The following is a 22546-nucleotide window of genomic DNA, read 5'->3' as shown; positions in this document are numbered from 1 at the left end:
TTCCCTTTTTTTTTTTTGGGGGGGGGGGGGGGGGCGGAAAGAGGAGAGGCAGGGCAAAATGGGTTTGAACAGCTTGAAGGAAGAAACAGCAATGGGGATTTATATCATTCACATATGAAGAGTTGCCATCCTGCCACCATTTCCCAGTTAAATTGAGCTGGTTCTGCTGCAGGAACAGGCAGGTTAATAGCAGTGAGAATGTGAGTCCACCTGGTTGGCAGTTTAGAACAGGGCTGAAACGGTTGCATTCAGAAAACAGTGAGTAAAATTCTTTAATGGAAGTGGCAATTTAAAAAATCAAAAAGAAAAAGAAGAAAATCAACTTAAAGAAGAAAAACAAGGGAGCAATGTCAGCTTTAAAAGTGCTATCTGGATGCTAGGAAGGATGATTATAAATGATTCAGAGACCTAATAAGTCACTTGCCCACAGCTCCTGTTGACTTCACAAGACTTTTTCATAGATGAATAAAATCTTCCTAGGAAAATACTTAAACCTAGCTAGCAGCACTAATGAGATAAGTCTGTAAAACTCTCTGTGACATTAGCAAGGCACCTAGGAATATTAACAGCAATAGGGACAAAAATTAGGCATCACAGAGGATTCCAGGTGGTTTCCTCCGATTCCCGGACCATTCTACCCAGTTTCATAGTAGCATGTTGCAAAGCCTGTAAAATGCCAAGCCTGTTTTTTACAGGGCCTAATGGAATGCCCCCAGTCTCTGGTAAACCCAATAAAACTATATTTTCATAAACAGGAAAGCAAAGTTAATCCCTAGAGCTTCTGAAATAATAATGACTTTTAAAAGTGCAGAATTATTTATTATTTGTACCACAATAGCAAGTAGAGAAGCCAAACAAACTGGGAGTTGCTTAATACCAGGCAATTTGCGAACATAGCACAAACATAACAGAAATATGCAATCTAAACAGACCAGGCGGCCAGAGGGTGAGAGAGGAAACAGAGCCTGTTAAATAATTACGACTTTGCAAAGCCATGTACATACACAGAATGAAAACTAAGAGAAGTTACAGAAAATATGTTAGAAACCTAATTACCAGCCCTGGTTCTCGCAAGTGTAAAAAATGCTATTGTTTGTGGGGTTGCATTTCTGTCAGAAAAAAGGACAATGAATGAAGGTATCATACAGACATTTCATTGCAGCCTCACTGTACCACTGCTATTTAGCAAAGTTTCTTTCTAATAGAAACAGTATGATTATCTGAGAAAATTCCTTTGGATTTTCACTTGGTGAGGTTTTCTGTTTCAAGGATCTTCTTTTTATTGTGCAGAAAAGCTCTGCTAAGTTCAGATCTTTACATGTTGAGTGAGAAGTGACTGAGTGAAGAGTTTTCCATTCTCCCCACACTTTCGTGGTAAATCTGCCTCATACTACTTGATGAAAGAGCACCTCAGCTTGTGTTTCAGGTCTCTGGATCTAAATCAGAAAAAGCCATATGGTAGCTACAAAGCCACAAGTGAGCAAGCATAGTGCATCCGCCTCCACATGGACCATGTAGAAGGGCTTATATGCAAAACACATGCAGATTCAGAGAGTTTGCTGGGACTTCCAGATGAAACTTCTGCTTCTTCTAGAAAAAGCAAGTTTTTCCTTTACCCAGACTCGTTCACAGGGAATAATCATCTAGAGAAAACACTGGAAGGTGAAAATCCCCAGTAGCTTTCTCTTTTAGCAGAAGAGAAGTAAGAAGCTTGCTTTTCTTCTCCGCTTCCACTCATCTGGCTGAGCTCCTCTTAAAGCAGGTGGTTATGACTGAACTTACGTTCAGCATTGGTCATGAGAAGACCCTTGCAACTGACTGAAAGAGCAGAGCGTAACACGTTGCCTCTTGTTAGCTGAGCCACATTAATGGACTGTACTCCTGTTTCCTTGCCTGTGGCGACTGTAGAACAAAACACATTTGCCTAGGCTGCCATCATGAAGGTACACAGTTGCCACAGGTAAGGAATGCAGGTACGGTCAGCTACCACAGCTCAGCGAATAGCTACCTTAACCACTTGTAATTGCTTGTCCACGCCTTCACTGGTGTGTATATGACTACACTAGAAACAAAGGAATCCCATGGTGTTTATGAGTGTTATACCCACAAGCTGCTATTTAGCCACAGCTAACATGTTCACTTTATTGTTCATTTAAAAAAGGGAACAACACATTGTTAAATTTGGACTTATAAATTAATTTTTCCCTTTTAAAAAGCAATCTTTTTTTTTTCACAGACACCATAAAAGACAGCAAAGATGGATTTCCATTTGTTGCGTTTGGTATGCTAGCTAGCAAGCACTCTGGCCCACATGGTGGGAAGAATGTCATTTATCATCAAAGGTTCATATAAATATTGAGTTATTTCTGCCTGACCATTTTTTCATGCTTCGGCATGAGGGCCTGAGGACAGCAGGAGAGGGAAAAGTTTTTGAAATATGGAAGAGGTAATTAGTAAAAGTAGTCAGTAATATGGGCAAGACTGTCACTGGGGAAAGAAATCAGGAGAATGGTCAGTATTTAGTCAGACATACTGGAAAGTGGTGAACACAGCACGACTGAGCTTTTGAGGAACTAACTGTAATGAGGCAGAGTACAAACTGTTGGTCAGAGCACTTTTGCCCAACCCATTGAAGGCTTAGTTGAGTTTATTTGCAAACATGGCTGGCTCTATACACAGTTTGTTCTCACACACAACATGCTTAGTACTTTGTTAGTAACTATGGTAGCTGAATACATACCATTGCTGCCAGAAGCAGCGTGGCCCATGACTGTCTTCTGACAAGTATTTGGCATGTGCTTTCACAATGTAGATGAATCTCCTGACCGTCTGCTGGACTTGGTTTTGAGAGGTTGGCTTTTTACAGATTTATGCTACTGGGCTACACAATGTGCCTTTGGGCACTCTAGTGTCTGTTGAGACACGTGGCAGGGGAGATGCCCGAAACTCTGAAGATGTACCAGAACCATCTAACACTGTAAATGCATGCATGTGACACATTCTTTGAGAGGAATTGCTGTGGGGAGCAGTTCAAACCATATGTTACCCCAAGGTCTGATGAAAATGCCACAACTCTTTAGAATACAGTGGTACTCCTGAAGTCCTTCATGGGAATCATTAACGTGCTAGTAGCTTTGGCTTGAGATTCCTGTGATGTTCCTGAGTTTCACCAGCTCCTGCATGAAATTTGGTAAATAAAAGCCAGAAGTTCTTACTTACATCACATGTCTCAAATGCACAATATTGAAGCGATACGTTGCGTGGTGTTCCCCTTGGTTTGTACACTTAGCAAAACAGGATAATGTTTCTGCAGAAGTTTTGTGTGTAAATATGCCTACTTGCAACATTTCCATTTAACTACAACTTTTTTTGCATGAACTCAACAGAATTTCTGTTAGTGTGTATGCTTCAATATTGCTTTGCTCCTTCTCCAAAGAATTTTTCAGGAGTGGAGCCCTGAGAAACAGAGCTTGAGAAAGAAAATGAACTTGTGGTTAGACTGACTGGATCTGCACCCAAACCCTGGATTGTTTCTGGTTTTACCACACACTATATGTATGACCTGAGGCAAGCTATACTGCCTTTTTATGCTGCAATTTTTCATCTCGAAAGTGGGGATAATAATACTTTCTCTACATCACAGTATTCTTGTGAAGTCCATTAACAGTAATGAGAAGCTTAAGCGGAATGGAAGCAACCATCGCAGCTGTTCTTTCCAGGCATCAGATAAGGGTGTTCATCATCTAAACGTGCGCAGCTGAAACACCACCAGCAGGGTGCTGGGCTGGGACTGGTTTTCAGTGCCCCTGTCTGTGCAAGGGGAGATCAGTGGCTGGATATGCCCAATGCAGACACCCCTCACACCATCACCTTCTGAAGGCAAATTAGACACAACTACATCTGGTACCTCAGTGGACACAAGTTAAGACCTCTTAGAATAATGTCCAAAATCTTAAAAAAAGAGTCTGGAAAAATAATAAAAACCAACCTTATTGTCAGTTGGTGCAGGTCTTATTAACCACAAGAAATCTATATTGTTAGGAATCGTAAATGTCAGGGATTCATACAGACTAAAAACAGAGATCAGGAGTTTTTGAATTATTTTTTATGTGCTTGATATGCTTTTCAGACTGTTCTATAACAATTTGTGGACTTAGGTATAGACCAGGAAACTTCCCACTCTACAATTGGTCTCTCCAGTCTCTTTCCCTGTGATACTGTCCAAATTCAGCTTACTGGCAACTCGTTAGCACTGCCACGTTTTCCGTTTTAACCCATGCCGCTGAACCATGGATGATCTGCAAAACCAGGACAAGCAGCGCACAGGTGGGATGCAGGAGGATGGCAGCAGGTCTGTATGTGGAGAACTGCAGCTCAACAGCCCTGAGGTGTCACTGGGTAGAGCTGCCACCATATTTTGCCACCCAGCAAGGAACACCTGATCTTGCACATTTGTCATGTTTCATATTTGAGTCATGCTTGCCACCTTTAGCTTTTTTTGTTTCCTCCTTTTTTTCTTTTCGAAAGACAATATATGGTCCAGTGGAATGGAGTGGAGAGAGCTCTCTTCAAGAGTCGCAGTGACGCCATACCTACTTTGAATCAGTAAATCAGTTACAGCTGTGGAGCACCTGTGACGAGCCTTCACCTCTCGGCAAGGTCAGGTTCGTATTGCTGTCAGGGACTGAAGTGCCTGCCAGGGGGGATGACGGATGGGGAAGTTTACCAACATGCAGACAGGGTTTGCTGCTGTCAACAGCTGGGGGTCAGAAACCAGAGGCCCTTCTCTTTTCCTACAGGCCTGGCCCCAACCTCACCAGCTTGCGTGACCTGGTTTCTGCAGCTCTTCAAGGCCTCTGCAATGCCAGCACAAAATTTTGGACAGATGGCTAACGATCGGTCAGCCATTTGTGCTAGCCGCCCCAGGAAAAACATCTGAGGAGCTCAGGAGGGGCTCTGGAGGCTTCGGAGGACTCTGGGGCGCTGGCTTCGCCCGGCCCCGGACAGGGGGAGCCCATCCCGTGGACCACAGGGCCCGCGCCGGCGGTGGGCGAGGAGCGGGCAGGGGGCGCTGCGGCGCCTGGCGGCGGAGGAGGAGCGGGCGGTACAACGGCAGGGCTGACGGGCAGCGGCAGCCGTCCTCGCCGCCGCCCGGCCTCCTTTGTCCCCTCCCCTCCCCGCCGCGCCCAGCCCAAGCCGGCGGAGCGGAGCGGGCCGGCCTGGGGATTCCCTCCCGGCGCCGCCGAGGTCGCCATCTTCACACCCCCCCCCCCCCCGACCTCGCCTCGGACCCTGCCGTGCAGCGCGGGAGGGGGGCCTGCGTCGCGCCCGCCCGCTGCTTGATACGGCCGGCCGGTAGCGGCGTCATCCGCGGATCTCGTCTGCGTCCTCCTCCGCCCCCGGCGCGGCGGGGAGGGGGCGCGGGGCGCCTGGCAGCGGGGGACGGCGGTGCCGGGGCGCGGCGGGCAGACAAAGGAGCGGGCGCCGCCGTGGGCAGCGGTGAGTGGCGGGGACAGGGGTGTGGGGGTCTCTGCTATCGCCGCCGCTCTTCCCCGGCGCGCCAGCGGGGCAGGTACCTGCCGGCGGGCCGGGCTGCGCCGCGGCCGCTCCCTTCCCCGGGGGGGCGCAGGGGCTCGGGCTGCTGCCGGCGGAGGCGGGAAGCGGATGGGGGGGCTGCCTGTTCGCCACAGCCGGTGTAACCTCACCGCCAACCCCGGCGCCGGGCACCGGCGAGCGAGGTGCCCGGAGGCGGCGGGGGCCGGGTCTGGGCCGGGCGGGGCATTGTCGGGGGAGGCTCCGGCCCCGCCGCCACGGGAGCGGGGAGCGGACAGTGCCGCAGGCGCGGCGGTTGATGCTCCGCGGTGATCCCGCCTGACGCTCAGACAAAAAGGAGCGAGCAACAGATTTTCTGGTGGGCGATAAAAAAGAGATGAAGAGGGGTTATTATTATTCCCCCCCCCTCCCGCTCCTCCTTGGCAGAGAGTGTGGCGGGAGGGCAGGTGCCGCTGTGCGCAGGTGGGTGGGCAGCGGGGCCCGGGCTCGGCCTGCGGCAGGCTCGGGCGTGGCGGCCAGCCGGGCGTGCCGCGGCGGCTGCCTGCCCCCGGCCGCCGCCACCCGCGTCCCCGACCGCCGCGGGGAGCCCCGCAGAGCGGCCTGAGGGGCAGTAGGCCGCTCGGGGGCGCGGGGGGGTGCTGGGGTATAGCAGCTGTGACTTTGCTGTGCATCCAGAGAGGTGAAGTCGCATTTAATGCAGTTATTTGAAATGTGGCACTTGTTTTCTGGGTTAAGCGTTTGGTTTTCAGGCGGTTATTCAGTGCATGTAACCTTGCGCTTTTAACGAAATTCTGAATCTTACTTTCATAGGCCAGCAGAACATAAGGACCTGTGACTGAACTCTGAACTTGGATATGCATTAAACTGTAAGTCTTCTGATTTTGTTTTTGAACTTGGATGGATGAGTGGAGTAATTATTTCACTTTTGTGAGACAAAAACTTAAGAAGTAATTTAACCCTAAGCAGACTTTTCCCATGCCCATCGCAAATATATCCCTGGTGAACTGTGATAACTGGTTAAAACTAGAAAAGTAAAGAAAATCTGTAAAGCCTGGGGACAGGGGTTGCACTGAGCTCTCTTCTTAGGTATTTTTTTGATGATGGGCTTTATTTAATCGTTAAGGGTTAACAGGCACGTTTTAAGCTTAAATCAAGGTATAGGAAACATGTGTAAGTGTAGTAATACTAGTATGTTTCCTTATGTTTATCTGAAGTAATTGAGATAAGATAGTGCTTTTTCCTCACTCACAAGGAATGTTAAGTCAATTCATTTGCTTACGTAATTTGATTAATAGGAGCACAGTGAAGGTACAGATATGTTTCTGAAAGTTGTTTTTTACATTGTTAAAATATAGATGCAATTTTGAAAGATGCAATAAAATACTTAATTTCAATTGTAAAAATCTTTTTGAAGGGTGAAAGGGACGGTTATAGATGAAATTGTAGAAAGAGATTGAGCAAATGATTGCAACCACTAATGAACTAAGTAGCAGCTCAAATAAGTAAGGACATAATTCACTGTATACATTTTAGTATGTACATAAATTTGATTGTGTGTCAATAGTTGCTCTCTTAAATTTAATTTCTCACATTAGTGTGGGTGAGAAACTACAATCTGGGTACAGCTGTCTGGATATCTAAAATATTTAGCTAATGGGTAATACTTTCTATATGCTTTCTGCTTTGAGGAAAGGCTGGTATCCTTTCCACAGTACACAAACAGTTATTCTATATTCAAGAAACTTCATGGTGAAGTTTCTGTATACTTTGACCAAAGTTTTATGGAACAGAAATTATGGTATACAGTCTGTAAAAGGTTATAATGCATTTGTACACCAGAGGAGTGAAGAACTCTGAAACTGCTGTTAGGTGTAGCTTGCCCATAAATGTTACAGCTGTGTCATATGTTATATTTGATTTAAAGGCTGTTTCACTGAAAAATAATTGACAATTTACACATGCTGGTCATATCACCAGACCAAATAAATTGTTTTGAAGCTTGCTAGTAATTCTGACCTTATGAGGGTGTCGCAAGTTCTGTGGTGGCTTGCAGCGTGGTGGTCTGTGGGAAGCCTTGTGGACATAGTGGCTTGTCACAATAGGGCAAAGACAGTTAGAAATGTTTTGAACATCCCATCATAGTTTCTGCTGTCCAAAAAATAAGTTGAGTTGGTTTAGAAACAGGAAGGGGAGAAGAGAAATTGAGTGTGTTCCAAGTGGCTTTCTAAATGTTTTACTCTGACTTTTTTTTACCTGGCTTTCATTTCAGTGATAAAACATTAACCCTAGAGTAGTATTGAGAAATCAACTCGATGTCCTATGGAGGCCTTACAGTGAACAAGAAGTGTTAAATGACTCATTTCATGTTTTTCAGCAGCAAGAAGTGTAATCGACGCTTTCTTACATTTCTAGAAGGAGTAATGTTTTCTGGTGGTGAAATAACGTTAATCAGCAGTTGCTGCTGTAATTCATTGTCCACTAGGGAGGCATCTGTGTAACACCTGGTAACCTGAGCAGACATTTCAGATCAAGCTTGCAAGAACCCTTTAGATATTTGTGCCTGACATTTTGACCCTCAAAGGTGGAGTGTGAAAGGGTTTCTTTTTTTTATCTCTTCAGTTAGGATTTCTTACTAGAATTACAATTTAGAGATTTGTTTCTAATTTACATTAGAAAAACATGGAGTTTTTTACACTATTGACATATGAATTACAACAGAAACATATTTCGTTCTGTGGTATATGACTGAAGTGGCAGTTTCTTGGAGTTCAAGGATTTTTTTTTCAAACCATTAAGAATAGTGTTGAGATTTGCTTTCCTTAATGTGATTTATAGACCAACCTTTAGGAATGAAGCATAAAGTGGAATTAAATTACTCACTAATTTTAAAAAAAAAAAGTTAAAATAATTCCTGGAAGATGCTTGCAGGTCTCTTTTTGTTTCATTTTTGGTGAATTTAGCTTGCTGTGGAGTGGCAAATTATGTGTAAGCTTAGTATACCATACTGCTAAAGGAAATCTCTTGCCAGTCTGTTTTGCAAAGTCCATCATGATTCATGTTAGCTCTGTGTGCAGAAACCCACTGGGTTCTGGTCAGTGTCACCAAGTACTTGTATAGAATTAAAATATGAGTAACTTTCACTTACTTTTGAGTAATACTTTGACTATTCAAAGTAGCTTTCAGCAACTTAGTTGCAGCTCTTGATTATACTTGGCAACCTGAGTCCAGGAACTGAATAGCAATTTATCATCAAACTCATTACTGCAACACATGTTTTTACTAGATATGGTTTTAGCTAATATTAAAGACTGTTGCCTTACATAAACATGCATCTGAATGACCCAGTTATCTTTAGTCACCACCTTACCTCTGGGTATCTCCTTCTTACTGTACACCTCTCTGTGTGCTCAGATAGAGAAAATGGGTGAAGACTAGTGTGGCCTTTTGTAGAGCCTTGTTGTACCTTGCTGTGTCGTATTCAGTAAAATGTGCCTGCTAGTTGCTGACGTACCTGTTTAACACTAGTCTTCTTGTGTCTCCTAATCTTAATATTGGCCTGTAAAGCAAATAATTGAGTTTTAACAGAACTGAGGGTGGTGTAAAAGTGTTAAGTCACTGTTTTGGTACCTTAAAAGTCAGAGAAATGCTTTCTTATATATGCCGAAGAATTATTGGGAATTGGCTGCTGTTTATTCCACAAATGTAGCTGGTACATATATGCCTGTCTTCTAATGCAATTTTATCAATGCTTAAAGAATATTTAGTGGAGTTAACATGAAGGAGGGTTTTGTTGTTGTTTTTTTTTTTTTAATATTGTAGCTTACTGTTGCATTAAAAGTAAGTGTACATGACGATGACTGTGTAACTAAATGATTTTTTTTTTTTCAAGAACAAATTTTTGAATAGACTAGATGGAGATGGGAAAACGAGGGACATGGTGTTCCTTCCTGTAGCCAAGCCTAGGAGAAAAATAAAGGGGGGAAGGGGAGGAGGAATGCTTCTCTGAAGAATGCATATCCTGAGATGGGTGGATTGGATTCCTTTTTGTTTAAAAAACATCAGTAAATCTGAAGAGAGGCTTTTGAGTATTCACAGTCACTTAAGGTTTCAGGATACTTGTCTCTAGTTTTATTGCATGACTAGTGATGATGTCAAGAAATGATGACAAATTCAAGGAACAAGCAACCTGAAACAAATGAAAGTGGGTAAGAGAACAATGAAACAGCTGCACTGAAAATGTTGAAGCAGGGGCTTCACATAAAGAGCAGATCAAAGAGGAAGTTTAGCAGTGAGAAAACTGGCTATTACTAACAAAGAGAATGTAGGAAAGTTAGGCTGGTGAGTGTCCTACAAGAGGGTCTGTTCTCAGTGCTTGTTACATAGCTGGTTAAGTCTGCCTGAGGACCCGTGTGGTCTCTTTCTAGTTCAGTGTTTTATGTGCAGTTTGAAGTGGATGTGCGAGAAGAAACTATTAATCCAAAGGTAATTGTTGTCCCAAGAAGAACAGAAGTTTCCCTTGATCACTCCTGTTCAACTCTGAGAGGATGAAGAGCTCTCATGAAGGCACAGTTAAGGGAGAGCAGATCTACTTCAGAGCACTCTTCCATCTTTGTCACATTAATGGAAGGGTTTAGGAGAGAAGGGTAAGGAGGGAGGCATAAGGTGTCGATGTGATCATCAGCAGGTTTTTGCAGGCTTCTTTCTGGAAACGTGGCTATACTGTTTAACTTCCTGCTCTGATTTAGTTTGCTTTCTGTCCAATCAGATCGGTAATATTGGTCATGAGAAGTCAGAGGGAGAACTGATACCTTCTCTCTGCATGTGCAGTAGTGCATCAGAGTGGTACATCGGAGAAGGCAAGCTGCTGACAGTTGCACTGCCTGAAGAGCTAGGAACTGCTTTTCAGCTTGCTTTAAAGTTATGGTTAAGGTATATTAAACAAACTACTGAAATATATCTCGGTGGGTTGTGTTCAATGGACGTCTTGCTTATTTGGCTGATATTGAACATATGGATCACAAAATAGGCCAATATCTGGTAATGTCAAAGGTCTATCGGGTTGCAGATACCTAAGCACTTGATCTGATACTGTGGTTATTAGAAAACTGTCAGCTCAGTCCTTCACTGCACAGAGTTTGAATCCTCTCCCCATCCTACATAAATTGTAGCAAAAGTGTCATGGTCCATGACAAGGTTTGTTTGCACTGTATAAACCATTGCCTCTACGTTGGAGAAGAGGTGCTGGAGGAGAAATTGCAATTCATCTTTAGCATATAAAAGAGAAGATTTCATCTGAACGATATGGGGCTTCTAATGCTGGGAGATAAGGGGCTTCTAATGGTGATGACCGCTCTGATCAAATCATTTTTCACAGCGAACAGTTGTAGTACTTAGAATTGCACTTAAGGCAAGCAGGGGTGAAATATTGTAGGTATCTTTAACCATTTAGGCTAAAACAGAGAACTGTTTGTTTTATTGGTATATAAATCACAGTACAAGGGCAAAGCAATGTATGAACGAAGTAACTATTACACACTGCATCATTGTTTGCTGGGTATTTTGGGGTCTTGTCCTTTTTTTACAAATTGTTGTACAATTCAACATGTTTTTTTCTGACTGCACATGCCTTGAACTTTATCAGTTATTACACAGAGTTCAGAAATTTTTTCTTAGGAGAATTTCCTTTCCACAGAATAGAAAGTGTGTTGTTACCAAAGCCTTCCCAGTCAGAATCCCAATTGTCCTGATAGAAAAAAATGAGTGTGTCTGTCTTTTGAATGAAGTTGGTGATTTCTGTCTTAAACTTAGTGCCTTTTCTGTCATAAAGTATAGGTTTATCTTTGTATGGGCTTGATATACTTTTCCCTCACTTCCTTTTTGGAAGGGGATCATTCGTGATCTTTCTTGTGCTCACCCACTGAATTTGGAGATTGTTTAAATCTTGTGCAAAAATAGGACTTTCATAAATTGCGCTTGGCTTTCTCATCAAAACAGTCATACTAGTAAGTATTGAAATATTACATGCAGAAAGCTCTTTGTTACATATATTGGTTGCTTTTATCTTAAGGCTCATGTTCAATAACTCTTGTGCTGACGGATAACATCTCTTTCAATTGGCCCCATGTGATGCAGCTGTTCTCATCAAACGCCAGTTGTTAAAGGAATTCCACCTACTCCTTTAAAACTTCCTAAGGACAATTTTTCATTTGAGCTCAACTGCCTCTTTCCCCTCTTAACCCTTCAAATGAATGGTTTCTTGCCCTGATTTTCCATTCTGAAGACCTTTCCTAATAAGTTGAGTTTTATAAGGTTGGTTCTGCCTTGAGATAACAAAAAAATTAAAATTGGTGTAAGAAAGTAGCTTAAACTTAAAAGTAGTCCGGTTCACCTGAACAGTATAAACAGTTTTGAGATACAATATAAACTGTTTTCTCCAGCCAAAAGTGTCTCTAAGTATTTCAGAAGCAGGAGTTTGCCTGTTTTTCATTTGGTGGTGACATAGCCAGGAAGTCAATCTACAGTGCACTGAAAGAAAGGTTTAGAAATACCTGGCTTAAGTTCCCCACTAATTTTTAAGGGGACTGAGGAGGGAGTGGTCATCAAATAATTGCTTCAGTTTTGGTATTTCATGCAGTTGTCACTCGTTGCTCATCAGATTTTTATTTTTTTTTTAATTGTCCTCAAGCATGTGGGGGAAATAATTTGTGGAGATAATGGAAGACTAAGTCAATAGCTCTGGTGCATTCCTTTATTTTATTTCCTTCTTCCCCACCTGCCCCTCCCTGCCCCCCCCCCCCACCCCCCCCCCATCAAAAATTCATCTTACACAAATGTTTAGGTGATCTGTTCACAGTGGGAGCATGTTACTGATCATGTCACTGGTACAGCCAGGGGTTGCTGTGTAATCATGTCTTTTTGTTTCAGTGTTGAAATAGTGACTTATTTTGAAAGGCGAAATCTAGGTGTGTCCAACTATGTTGTTTGACACAATTGTAACTTGTTTTCTGCTAACTGTCTTGTAATGGGTAATGCCTTGTGATGCTTTTGAAAAATGTTAGTTGGACTTAAGACTGTATTGAGGTGAATTCGAAGGGCCAGTATGTCAATACACCCACTCTGTTGTGAAACATGTGATTCACTCTAACGCAGGTTTTCCATATGGACCCAGGATCCACCATTGCCAAGTTTCCTATGAGGGCTCTAAAGAAGAGTCTGTAAATCCCTGTGCTGTCACTGCACTCTTCTTCACCCATGCATGATTGTTAGGTGGTGCTCCCACCTACTGCAGGCCTTTCCTGGGAAGTCGGTAGAGGTGATGAGGGACACCTATCAGTTTTAAGTATTTCAGGTTAAAGCCTGGCTATGATGAAGTTAGTGGTGAACCTTTCATTGAGATCCTAAATCCACTACAATTGTGTCAGTAAAGAAAATCAACTGTGTCTCTGCAAGAATGCATTTGCAAGGGTAATATTCGTCATTACCTGCAGCAAGCAGTTATGGTGAAGTCTTGTCTCTGGTATTTCTTCATTAGAATCATAATTGCATTAGTTGTATCCCAAGGTGCTTACAAAGAAAAGTATGAGACATTATCACTGTATATACAGGACATACAGACACCAGACATTGTGGTGGATTTGTTTTGTTTAACCTATTGTTTGGTTGGGGCACAAAGAACCAAGAATTGTCGCCTTTGCTCCCAGTCCTGTGGCCTCTATGTTGTCAGGATATATATGTAGTCACAGTAATACGATCCTCATTTCTTAAGATGACTTTTAATTTTTTTTTTTCTGTTGAAAATTATAGTAAATAAAAGGAAACTGCATCAAGAGTGATTCCACTTGTGGGAAACTCGCAACAGGCATAGACCTGTTATAGTTCAAACAAGTCTGCATTTCAGTGAAATAGTATATAAATTAAGAGTTCCTTTAAAGCAAATATGTTGTTCTGAAAGTGACACTTCCATAAATAGCTATTCAAATGTGGACAGAAATAATGGGTGAATCTAGATTATGCTTTACATACTGAAGGTATGCTGTTCCTTTTCTCGAATCCATGGACTTAGTTCCCTTTCTTTCAGGGACAGAAAGCATAATCTGAAAGCTTTGTTGCTTTGTTTCTACTTTTTGAGGTCGTATTATGAGATATTTGTCAGTGTTCTTCTGTGAAGACAGCTTTATCAAGCTGTATGTGACTTATTGTGTCTTTAAATGTAACTTAATTTGTGTTTGCATCTATTCAAAGATGTTGAGGGCATTTCAAATACTGTACTGTTCCAAAATCCCAGGCAGCAAATTTTGAGAATCACCATGGAAATGTATGTGTGTGGGAGGAGGCCTAAAGTCAGAATCTGCATTAACAGAATTTGTTAGTATTGCATATGCTCAGTGCCACTAGCACTGCTTGTTCTTTGATGTAGATATGTTCTTTACTTAATTAAAAACAAAGTGATATGATTCACCTAATACTGCTAATAGTTTGAGTTCTTTTAATCAGTTTTTTTTTTCTGTGATTCTGAAACTAATCCACTGAAATAATCAGATATGTGGGTAATCATTGAGTCGTCATCTTGTTCAGGAAATGGCATATAAGAATCTTGTAATCTAGCAAAGAAACTTCAAAACTTGGTGGCTCTCCAAGAACTTACGGATAGGCTTAGAAGTTAGTGTTTTACAACTGGAGCTACATACCAAGGACACTTACTAGTGATAGCTTGTGTCTTGGTGATTTCTGCCAAGTCATTGTGAATGCTTAAGGTTTTTGGGTAAGCCTGTCTGGATACTTTTGTACATGCAGTTGTTGCCTTAGACACAGAGTTAGTTTTGAAGTGTAGTCAATGCTAGTTTAAAAAAACCCAGACAACACATTCTTAAGAGGAACTGTGTTCTGTTCTTGAGTGCTGAAACATTCTTAACAATTACACTTACTCAGTCAGTGCTGATGACAGATAAACTTATAAATTAATAGGAATTTGTAAGAAGGCTGGCTATTGCTTTATGTGTGTGACAGAAGTTAAATCTGGCATTTCTTGGCTCTTTATTACTGTAGTCTAAATAAACTGGGAAAGAAAAGTGAGACTTGGATGAAGGATGATGTATTTTCCCCATTACTATATTGATTGTCTCAAATTTTAATGAATTGCAATAACTTACTAGTTTAAAAACATTGACCTGCCGGTACTGAAAATTACAGAGGCATTGATACTGTTTCAGAATGCAGACCAAGTTATAAGGACTTTTGTGTTAAATGGCCTGAGAAAATGAGCTTCTTCATTTTTTCATTGCATAGATAAGCTCTATAGCAAAACCACCAAGAGGGATGCGGAGTTGAAATGCTGTCTCTGCATCAGAGTTCAGATGAGTCAGGGGAGGCTCACAAGAGCTGCCTGTGCCACCGGCAGAGCGAGGTCATTAGCCTGATGTGGCTGAACACAGTCAGACTGTCCTGAACTTACACAGTCAGCTGTAGGTCTGAGCTATCCCTGTGTGCATTTACATCACTTGGTGTATTTTATTTTTACAAAGCTATTCACTTGTTATATGTAGTCTGTCATAGTAATAATGCTTATTAGTATGGTATTTTTTCTTCAAAATGCCAGGCCTTCTTTTGAAAGGCTAAGTGTGGGAAGTGATGACTTTGAAAGTCTTTGCCTTAGGAAAACAAGTTGCAGTTTTTCAAGGCTGTTTTTGTGAAAGCTGAACTGCACTGTGTAGGCAGTGGAGCTGTCTGTATAGCTAGTAACTTGCTATGTTCTTTCTTTGCATGTTGAAGGAGGAGATGTTTAATGTCCACTAACAGGATATTTCTCCCTCTTGTTCTTTAAGACAAAACTTTAGAATCGACAGGACTTCAAACAATGATCTGTTGTAGTTCTGGGTGGGGTCTTTTGTTCTGTTGATTACCTCAACCTATCTGCTTCTGTTATGTACAAGATTTGTAGGAGCACATAAGCTGATTGTCACCTGTGTGATTTAAAGCAGACAGCTAAGGGATTATTCATACCACATTTGAAGCAAAAATTTAAGTAAATTACATCCTTTATATGATGAATCAGTTAAGTTATTCATGTCATGTTCACCAAGTCTACGTTGACAGGTATGAAAACACAGTACCTGCTTCTGAAAAGCATACTATTAAATGCACCTTCCTCCCACCAAAACTCCTGACAGTATTAGCCTCTTTCAGCTGTTTCCTTATGAAAAAGGAAAGCCTTTACATACTCTGAAAGAGATCACCATTAGATTTAGGTTCTACGGTAGTAAAATAATCTGAGAAAGAAGTATTAACACACAGATACTTCTTCCTTCTCTTTGTGAAAGGCCTAGCCTCTCAAACGTAATACATACTGAGTTTCTCCATACTAAAAATCCAACTGGAATGAAATGTAAGATTTCACGCCTTACATAGCTGAATTTCTGCACTCGCAGCATCCGACCCAGGTATCTTTCAGTCTTCTTAGTGTGCTCATACAGCACTGTCCATTCGTCATTGAAGTAGAAACACCTATGTTACTGAGCCAAAGAACTTCATTAGAACAGGAAAGCTTAATGCACAGGTAAACATGACCTGGAGGTCAGCCATCTATGTGTCTGACTCCTAGTAGTTTCCAAGAGGATTATTTGCTTTTTTTCTTGGGGAGATTTCTGGAGGCCAAGGGAGGTAAATGTAAACACTGTAAAACATTGAAATGTCTTAATGTTTCTATCTTCTAAGGATCTCTCAAAAACAAAGTTTAAGGTGAGGAAAAGGTATTCAGAGATAAATTCAAGTAGGCTACTATCCCAAGCCCTCCTCTAGCTTAAGTTAGTGAATAGAGATAATCTTCTTCCTTCAGACGTATTTAAGCGTAAACTCTGTCTCTACATTGTCCTCTAAAGGAGTGTAATTTTGAGACTAAAATGAGTTTTCATGATTCTTTGTGCCTCAACTTACATTTAATTTTACATACTTTATGGCTCTTTTTCTTCCAAATATGCACAGCTCTGAACTCATTGACATTTAACAACTCCGTTCACGTTCATTATGGCTCTATTAAATGAATTGGTGTATCAGTTATAAGCTTCATAATGAAATGATAAAATATGGTCCACTGCTTCTCTGTAATTTTCTGTGTATATGTGACTTTGCCTTTGACTGGAATGGAAGGATGATTGTAAATCTGTGCTGTATACTACATATCTTTATAGTATTTAGCAGGTGCAAAACTATCCTTAGTATTTTTTCCATTTCTGTTTTTAATAGCTGGTGAAAGGATGGAAAAAGTCAGATGTTCTAATGAAGATAACAAAACCCAATATAAAGTTTAGATGATGATTTCCGTATGGATAAACTGGTGCAATTGCTAAAATTCAATGTCTGGGGTGTTTTGTTGTTGTTTTTTGTTGGGTTTTTTTTGTTTGGTTGGTTGGTTTTTTTGGTTTTTAATGGAGAGGACTGAATGTTTGCAGGCTATTTAACTCTTCATCTATTGTAAACTCATGGCCTCTTTAGCTTAGAAAATACTTTTCCTCAAGACACAAATGCATTTTTGAAGCTTACACTTTACATATACAGTGTTTTCAAGCTCTTTATAATATTTCAACCTGTTCTGTGTAATTAGAAACAACTTAGAAAATGTTATGGGGCTGCACTAATGATTTTCTCTCTGAATTTGATAGATTTAGTAATAACAGCATCAATTTTCTCAAGTCTGTTAATGCTTATGACACTTTTGTAGCTGCCCTATCAGAATAGACTTCTTTGGCATCTAAAAGTATATGTATGTCTTCAGCAGAAGCACTGTACTAATAAATAAGTTTCACCTATATAAGGCAATCTGTATGTCATTTATCATATTGATTTTTACTTTGTTGTCTTTGTTTTCATACACAGGTCTTACACAGAACTTCTCAAAAAGGCTAATACAACTTAAGCTGTGATGGACTAAGTAAAATGAGAAATCATCTGAGCAGATAATGTCAGGATAATGATGAAATCGCCTGCCAATGTTGCAACATTGGCAATTTCTTTTACCTGGTTAAATCAGTAATTTAATTATTATTTAGAAATATAGGTGGTATGCTGAATTGTTAGCTCTGAAAACAGGGCTTTAGACAAGCATAAAGCTTTAAATTCTCATGCAAATGCTAACACTTACACAATTACTATTTATAACTGACATTCTTAATGAATGAGTGATGTGGGCAAGTCTGCAATAAGCTGTCCTGCCTTCATAGAAAGTGGTTACAGCTTGATCAGTAGTGTGCCTTGGCAGTACCTGCAAACAACTGTTCTTTCCACTCTGCTGGCTGGTACTCTGTGCCAGTTCATTTAATAGCTTTTCAAGCCAGAAGTCTACTGTTTGTAGAAGTGGTTTTGTGAATTAAATTGTCCATTAGGATGTGGGTTTAGTCTACAGGCTTCATTCATCTGGGACTCTAAATAGCTGTGGCATGATGACTTACAACTACTGGTCCGGATCTCATTTGTGACTGACTTTTTAAAACGTTAGTGTACAAGGATGGCTTTCCTTGTTCTGTCCTGATGCTCTTACAGGATGGCCCTAGATTTCGAATGCAACAGTTTAGGAAAGTGTAATTAATTTATTTTCTACTTAGTCTATTTTTCTTTAGGGAGAGGGGTAGAGGAAGGCATTTGGCTCAGAAGTCATAAATATAGATATATCTGCTGTTACCTCATTTATATAAATATTGTTACATATTGAAGTGACATACAGAACTGCAGTCTCTACATGTTTTCATGATGTTATGTATGCTATTGTGTTAGTACTCTGTGCTAACACCTCATAGTGCAGAATTGTCTCAGTTTTCTCTCAGTAAAATTTGCTAATATGAATCTCTCTCTACTTTGATTTCAGTTGCATTGCATTTGAGTGACGAGGTCCATGATTAAATACAGTTGAATTAGTTGGTTCTATATATCTTACCTATATATCAGATATTGTCCACAGAGCCTTTAACTAGGAGGGAGCCAGCTTTCAGTGGCAATTAAGTTACAAAATTGACATCTACTCTAAAAATGCATATTTGCCTTGCTGGCTTTAAGGATTTTATTTGCTTTCTTATTGAACTTGTTAGGCAACCAGTGCAGTGTCATGTGTTATAAGCTGGTTGCTCAGCTATTTTGTCTGAGGAACAGCGTATCGCGATATGGTTATTTTACCAGGGGAAAGAAAAATCATCAGAACTCTTCTTACAGGTATTCTGAACATAGCTTATGTGGAGCCTAAGCATTATGACATCAAAGTGTTTTCCCTGTGTGCATCTGCCACTATGTTGACAGCCTTCAGCTTTTCTTCATCTTGATGTCCCACCTTTAGGACCTGTAGTTCTCCAGTCTTCATTCAGTGACTCTACTCTTTTTATATAGTCTGTCAAGCTTATAGTTCTGTCAATTAAAGTTTACTTCATTACTGTTTGTTATTCTGAGGTAACTAAAGGTAAACAAAGAGGGAAAAGCTGTTGTCTGACTGCTTACCCAAAGGAAGGAGTCAAATCTTATCCTTTCCACAGAATTTCCTTGTGTCACTGTCAGGGCTATGCAATCATCAAACGTTATTTTCATGAAGGCAGTTATAGCCAATTCCAATACTGATCCTCTTAGCAATCCACTGTTGTGAAGTCATTTCTGACCACCCAGATTTCTACCCTAACAAAAAAGGTAGTCAAAGCTTTGTGTCTCGGACATGTAATGCTGTCCAGACAAGCTTCCCCCTTCCCTTTTTTCCTCCCCAGCATTCTTTTCTTGATTTACCATTTTTCTTTATTTATAGTCTGTTTTACCTGCTCTTATCTGCCTCAGCTCTTTGTTCTAGTCCATAAATTTTCTGAAAACTACAAGGGTAAAGATTAAAATACACTTAATTTTACTTTAAAAATCTGGTTTATGTCAGTCTGAAAAAACCACAGAAGACTTGGTTCCCTAGTTTGTGAGCAAGGAAGGACTGAAATATGACAAGCCACCAGTGAAAGTCAACAAGCAAATGTCTTGCAATGTAGTGTGGAAGTTAAAACACCAGGGAGCTCAAGCATGGAAGAGTTACTTGTTTTTTTAAAAATAAAATCTACAAAACATTGCCCTACCTAACATAGGGGATGCATAAAATTTAATTTATTCCTAATTTTACCTTGGTTTACATGAACATTTCAAGTGTGAACTGGATTGTTTGGAGTTTTCAGTTTTCCTCATAGCTTCTGTCTGTTTTGAAGCCCATTTCTGATATACGAGTGAAATTTGTTGTTTCAAGTAGATTCTCTCTGAATGCAGGGTTTTTCTGGCTTGTTGGGGTATTTTTTGAATACAGGTTCAACACCGGTAAATAATCTGTTGCTACTGCAACAGCAGATTCTAGAGCAGTCATTTCTCTTGTTGCTCAGAGGCACCTTCTGTCCTCCTAAGGGGAACCTTCTATTCCTGACAGAAAGGAATGCGTTTCCTTTCTGTTATTGCCTGCAGTACTTGTAATCCATCCTTCCTTTTACTGAGAACTGCTGAACTTGGTAGCAGATGTCATGGACAATAATTCAATAACAAACTTGTTTGCTAAACCTCACGCTTAGAGGTGAGAGTTAGAGACTTAACTGCCAAGTCACACATTTTTATTGGGCACTTAGTACAAAACAGTTATTTCCTGAACTACCAGGTATTGTCAGTGATCTGAAGGCTGATCAGTGAGAAGGATTATCTAACTAATCTTGCACACAAAAATGTCGGGATCTGGTTTAGGGCCTTTCCACCAGCCCCTGCTAATACTGAGGTTTGACCCTAGCAAAGGGAGCAGCCAAAACTAAGTTTGAGCTCAAAACTGCTTTTGAGCTCATGCTCCTTGTTTACTTCCTTTAACTATGCCATACATATATATACACACACACACACAAATTATGTATTTTAAACAATGTAGAAATGTATTAGGAAAAGAATAAAGAGTACCCAAAAGTGCACAAGTCAATGAAGGTTTCTTCCAACACTGCAGTGAACAAGGTAGCCTCTAATCCTTGAATCCATTCACAAATGGCAGTAGCTCAGCTGTTCTGATATCTGTGGCGCTCCGCAAAGGGCAAGAGTTGGACAAACTCCTGTCTGTCTTGGTAGCTGTTTTCTTTTCTTCCTGCTGACATGAAGTTACATTGCTTTTTGTTATAAATAATTTGCACTAGGAGCTGTAATAGGTAGTTACGCCATTTTTTTCCCTCCTTCTTTGCTCTCTAGAATTGGGTATCTCTTCAGTGAATAACGTGCTGCTTAGAGAAAGGACTAGGGTAGATGAAGTTTTGAAATTCAGGTAGGCAATACTGTCAGTTTACTTTTCATTTTAAATGTTGAGGTAAACATAGATGACGGATCTATGAATATTCTTTGTGGTACCAAAACCATCAAAGCGTGATAGGGATATTAACCTTAAGTAGATGGGATCTGATTTCATAGCTCCTCTCATGAATTCTAAGCAGCATTTCAAGTGCCTCCCTGGCGATGAGCCCCTGATAAGAAGTCCAGCAGGATTATGATATGCAAATGTCCTTTGTGCTCATAATAAAAACAGATTGATTATTATGCATACCTAATTCAGACTAATTTTGACAGGAGATCCAGGTACTTTGTGACACTCAATTAATTTAATGGATTATTTTTGACAGCATTAAATGGTCTTATTGCCCCAACAAACTCCGGTATTCATGGTACGTGCAGCCACATATGCTTTATCTAGCTTTCTTTCCCTAACTTTCTTATCAAAATACGTTCTCAATAGATTCACTAATTACTTTATGTGAATTTCTCATTCCTGTTCCTTTGTTCAAAGTAAGTCTTCTAAACACTTAATTCTTCAATAAGATGACAAAACTCCTTTGGTGTTCTTTGTGTGATACTTTTCATGTCTTTACTAATTTAACTTGCAATTTAGTATCATACGCTATTGCTTATCCTGGTTTGCTCAGCTTTGAAGGACCCATCCAGCTTGACTTTACTTTTTAATACCCATCAAGTATGTGTGCTTTGGTGTGTTAAAAACACAGTGGCTGTTCATCTACATTGTTTAATCAGCTGAATTTGCCTCCAGCAAAATTCTAGGATAGATCTATTCCTATTTGACTTTGGTCAGTGATACAATTGCAGCACATTTATGTAGGGTTAATTTTTGTAGATTACACGTGTACTGACGGAACAGTTGAACCCTGAAACTAGTGCTCTTTTCTTATGAGCTCAGCTCTGTATAGCAACTTCATTTTAGAAGCTTTTAAATTCTACTTTAATGTTTTCCTTTACTGTTTCATATTATACTTCAAATTTTTGATTTTGCTAAAAATACAAATGAACTGTGGGGAAGGATTCTGTTAGGTACAGTACTTTAAGAAATGTGCATAAAAATCTTACACATGCTGCTTCCTCAGAAAGAGGTGTAACTTGTGGAACACATTGCATTGAGAGCAAAGCCTGCAAAAATCTATTTCATTTCTCAGGTACTACTTCATAAATATCTTTATATTTTACCTTATTCTTTGTGCTTCTGAGCACCATTCATGAATTATGTAATTCAAATAGCAGTTAAACTTGATGTTTTACCCTAAAAACACTGAAAGTATGCTGAATTTCATTTAAGTACTGGTAAAAGTCTAACATCATGTTTTCTGTTTTCTTCTTTCTCTCTCCCTTCCCCCATGTTCCTTTGACAACTCTGAGGTGTTCTCAGCATGACTGATGATACCAGACATGTTTGGGCTTATCCTTCATGTTCCTTCCTTTCCATGAACACACCTGTTTTTTTCCGCTCTGATTTCACTCTTGTAAAATCTTTCTGCCAGAGAGCCTGGGGAAGGAAGAGTCTGCACATGAATTTACCCTGGAGAAGTATGTGACAAGGAGGTGGTTTTATTACTAACGTGTGAAACTGGAAGTGTAAGTGGCATCCCAAAGTGGGAGCAGGAGCTGCAGCCTCCTGTGCTGGCCCTGCTGTTCCTCCTCTGGTTAGCTTCTTGCTGCTATGCATCTGGAGCATCCCCAG

General features: G+C 40.6%; 1 protein-coding gene across 4 annotated transcripts in view; it reads left to right on the top strand.

The window, feature by feature from the left end:
- The first annotated feature begins 5088 nt into the window (after positions 1-5088).
- LOC141736277 (CDC42 small effector protein 2) overlaps positions 5089-22546 on the top strand; it is an 82681-nt gene continuing 65223 nt past the window's right edge. The window contains exons 1-2 of one of the 4 annotated variants that reach the window (XM_074570220.1): positions 5089-5499; positions 6364-6419. The gene's annotated coding sequence lies outside the window, so the exon portion shown is untranslated. Of the gene's footprint in view, positions 5500-5807; positions 6016-6121; positions 6233-6363; positions 6420-22546 lie in introns of those variants that run through there. The other 3 variants (XM_074570221.1, XM_074570223.1, XM_074570222.1) reach the window with 3 other exon arrangements.

The sequence above is a fragment of the Larus michahellis genome, chromosome Z (assembly GCF_964199755.1).
Source record: "Larus michahellis chromosome Z, bLarMic1.1, whole genome shotgun sequence".
Taxonomy (NCBI): Eukaryota; Metazoa; Chordata; class Aves; order Charadriiformes; family Laridae; genus Larus; species Larus michahellis.
Note: the sequence above shows the minus strand (reverse complement) of the source record. Positions and strands in the feature narration are given on the sequence as shown.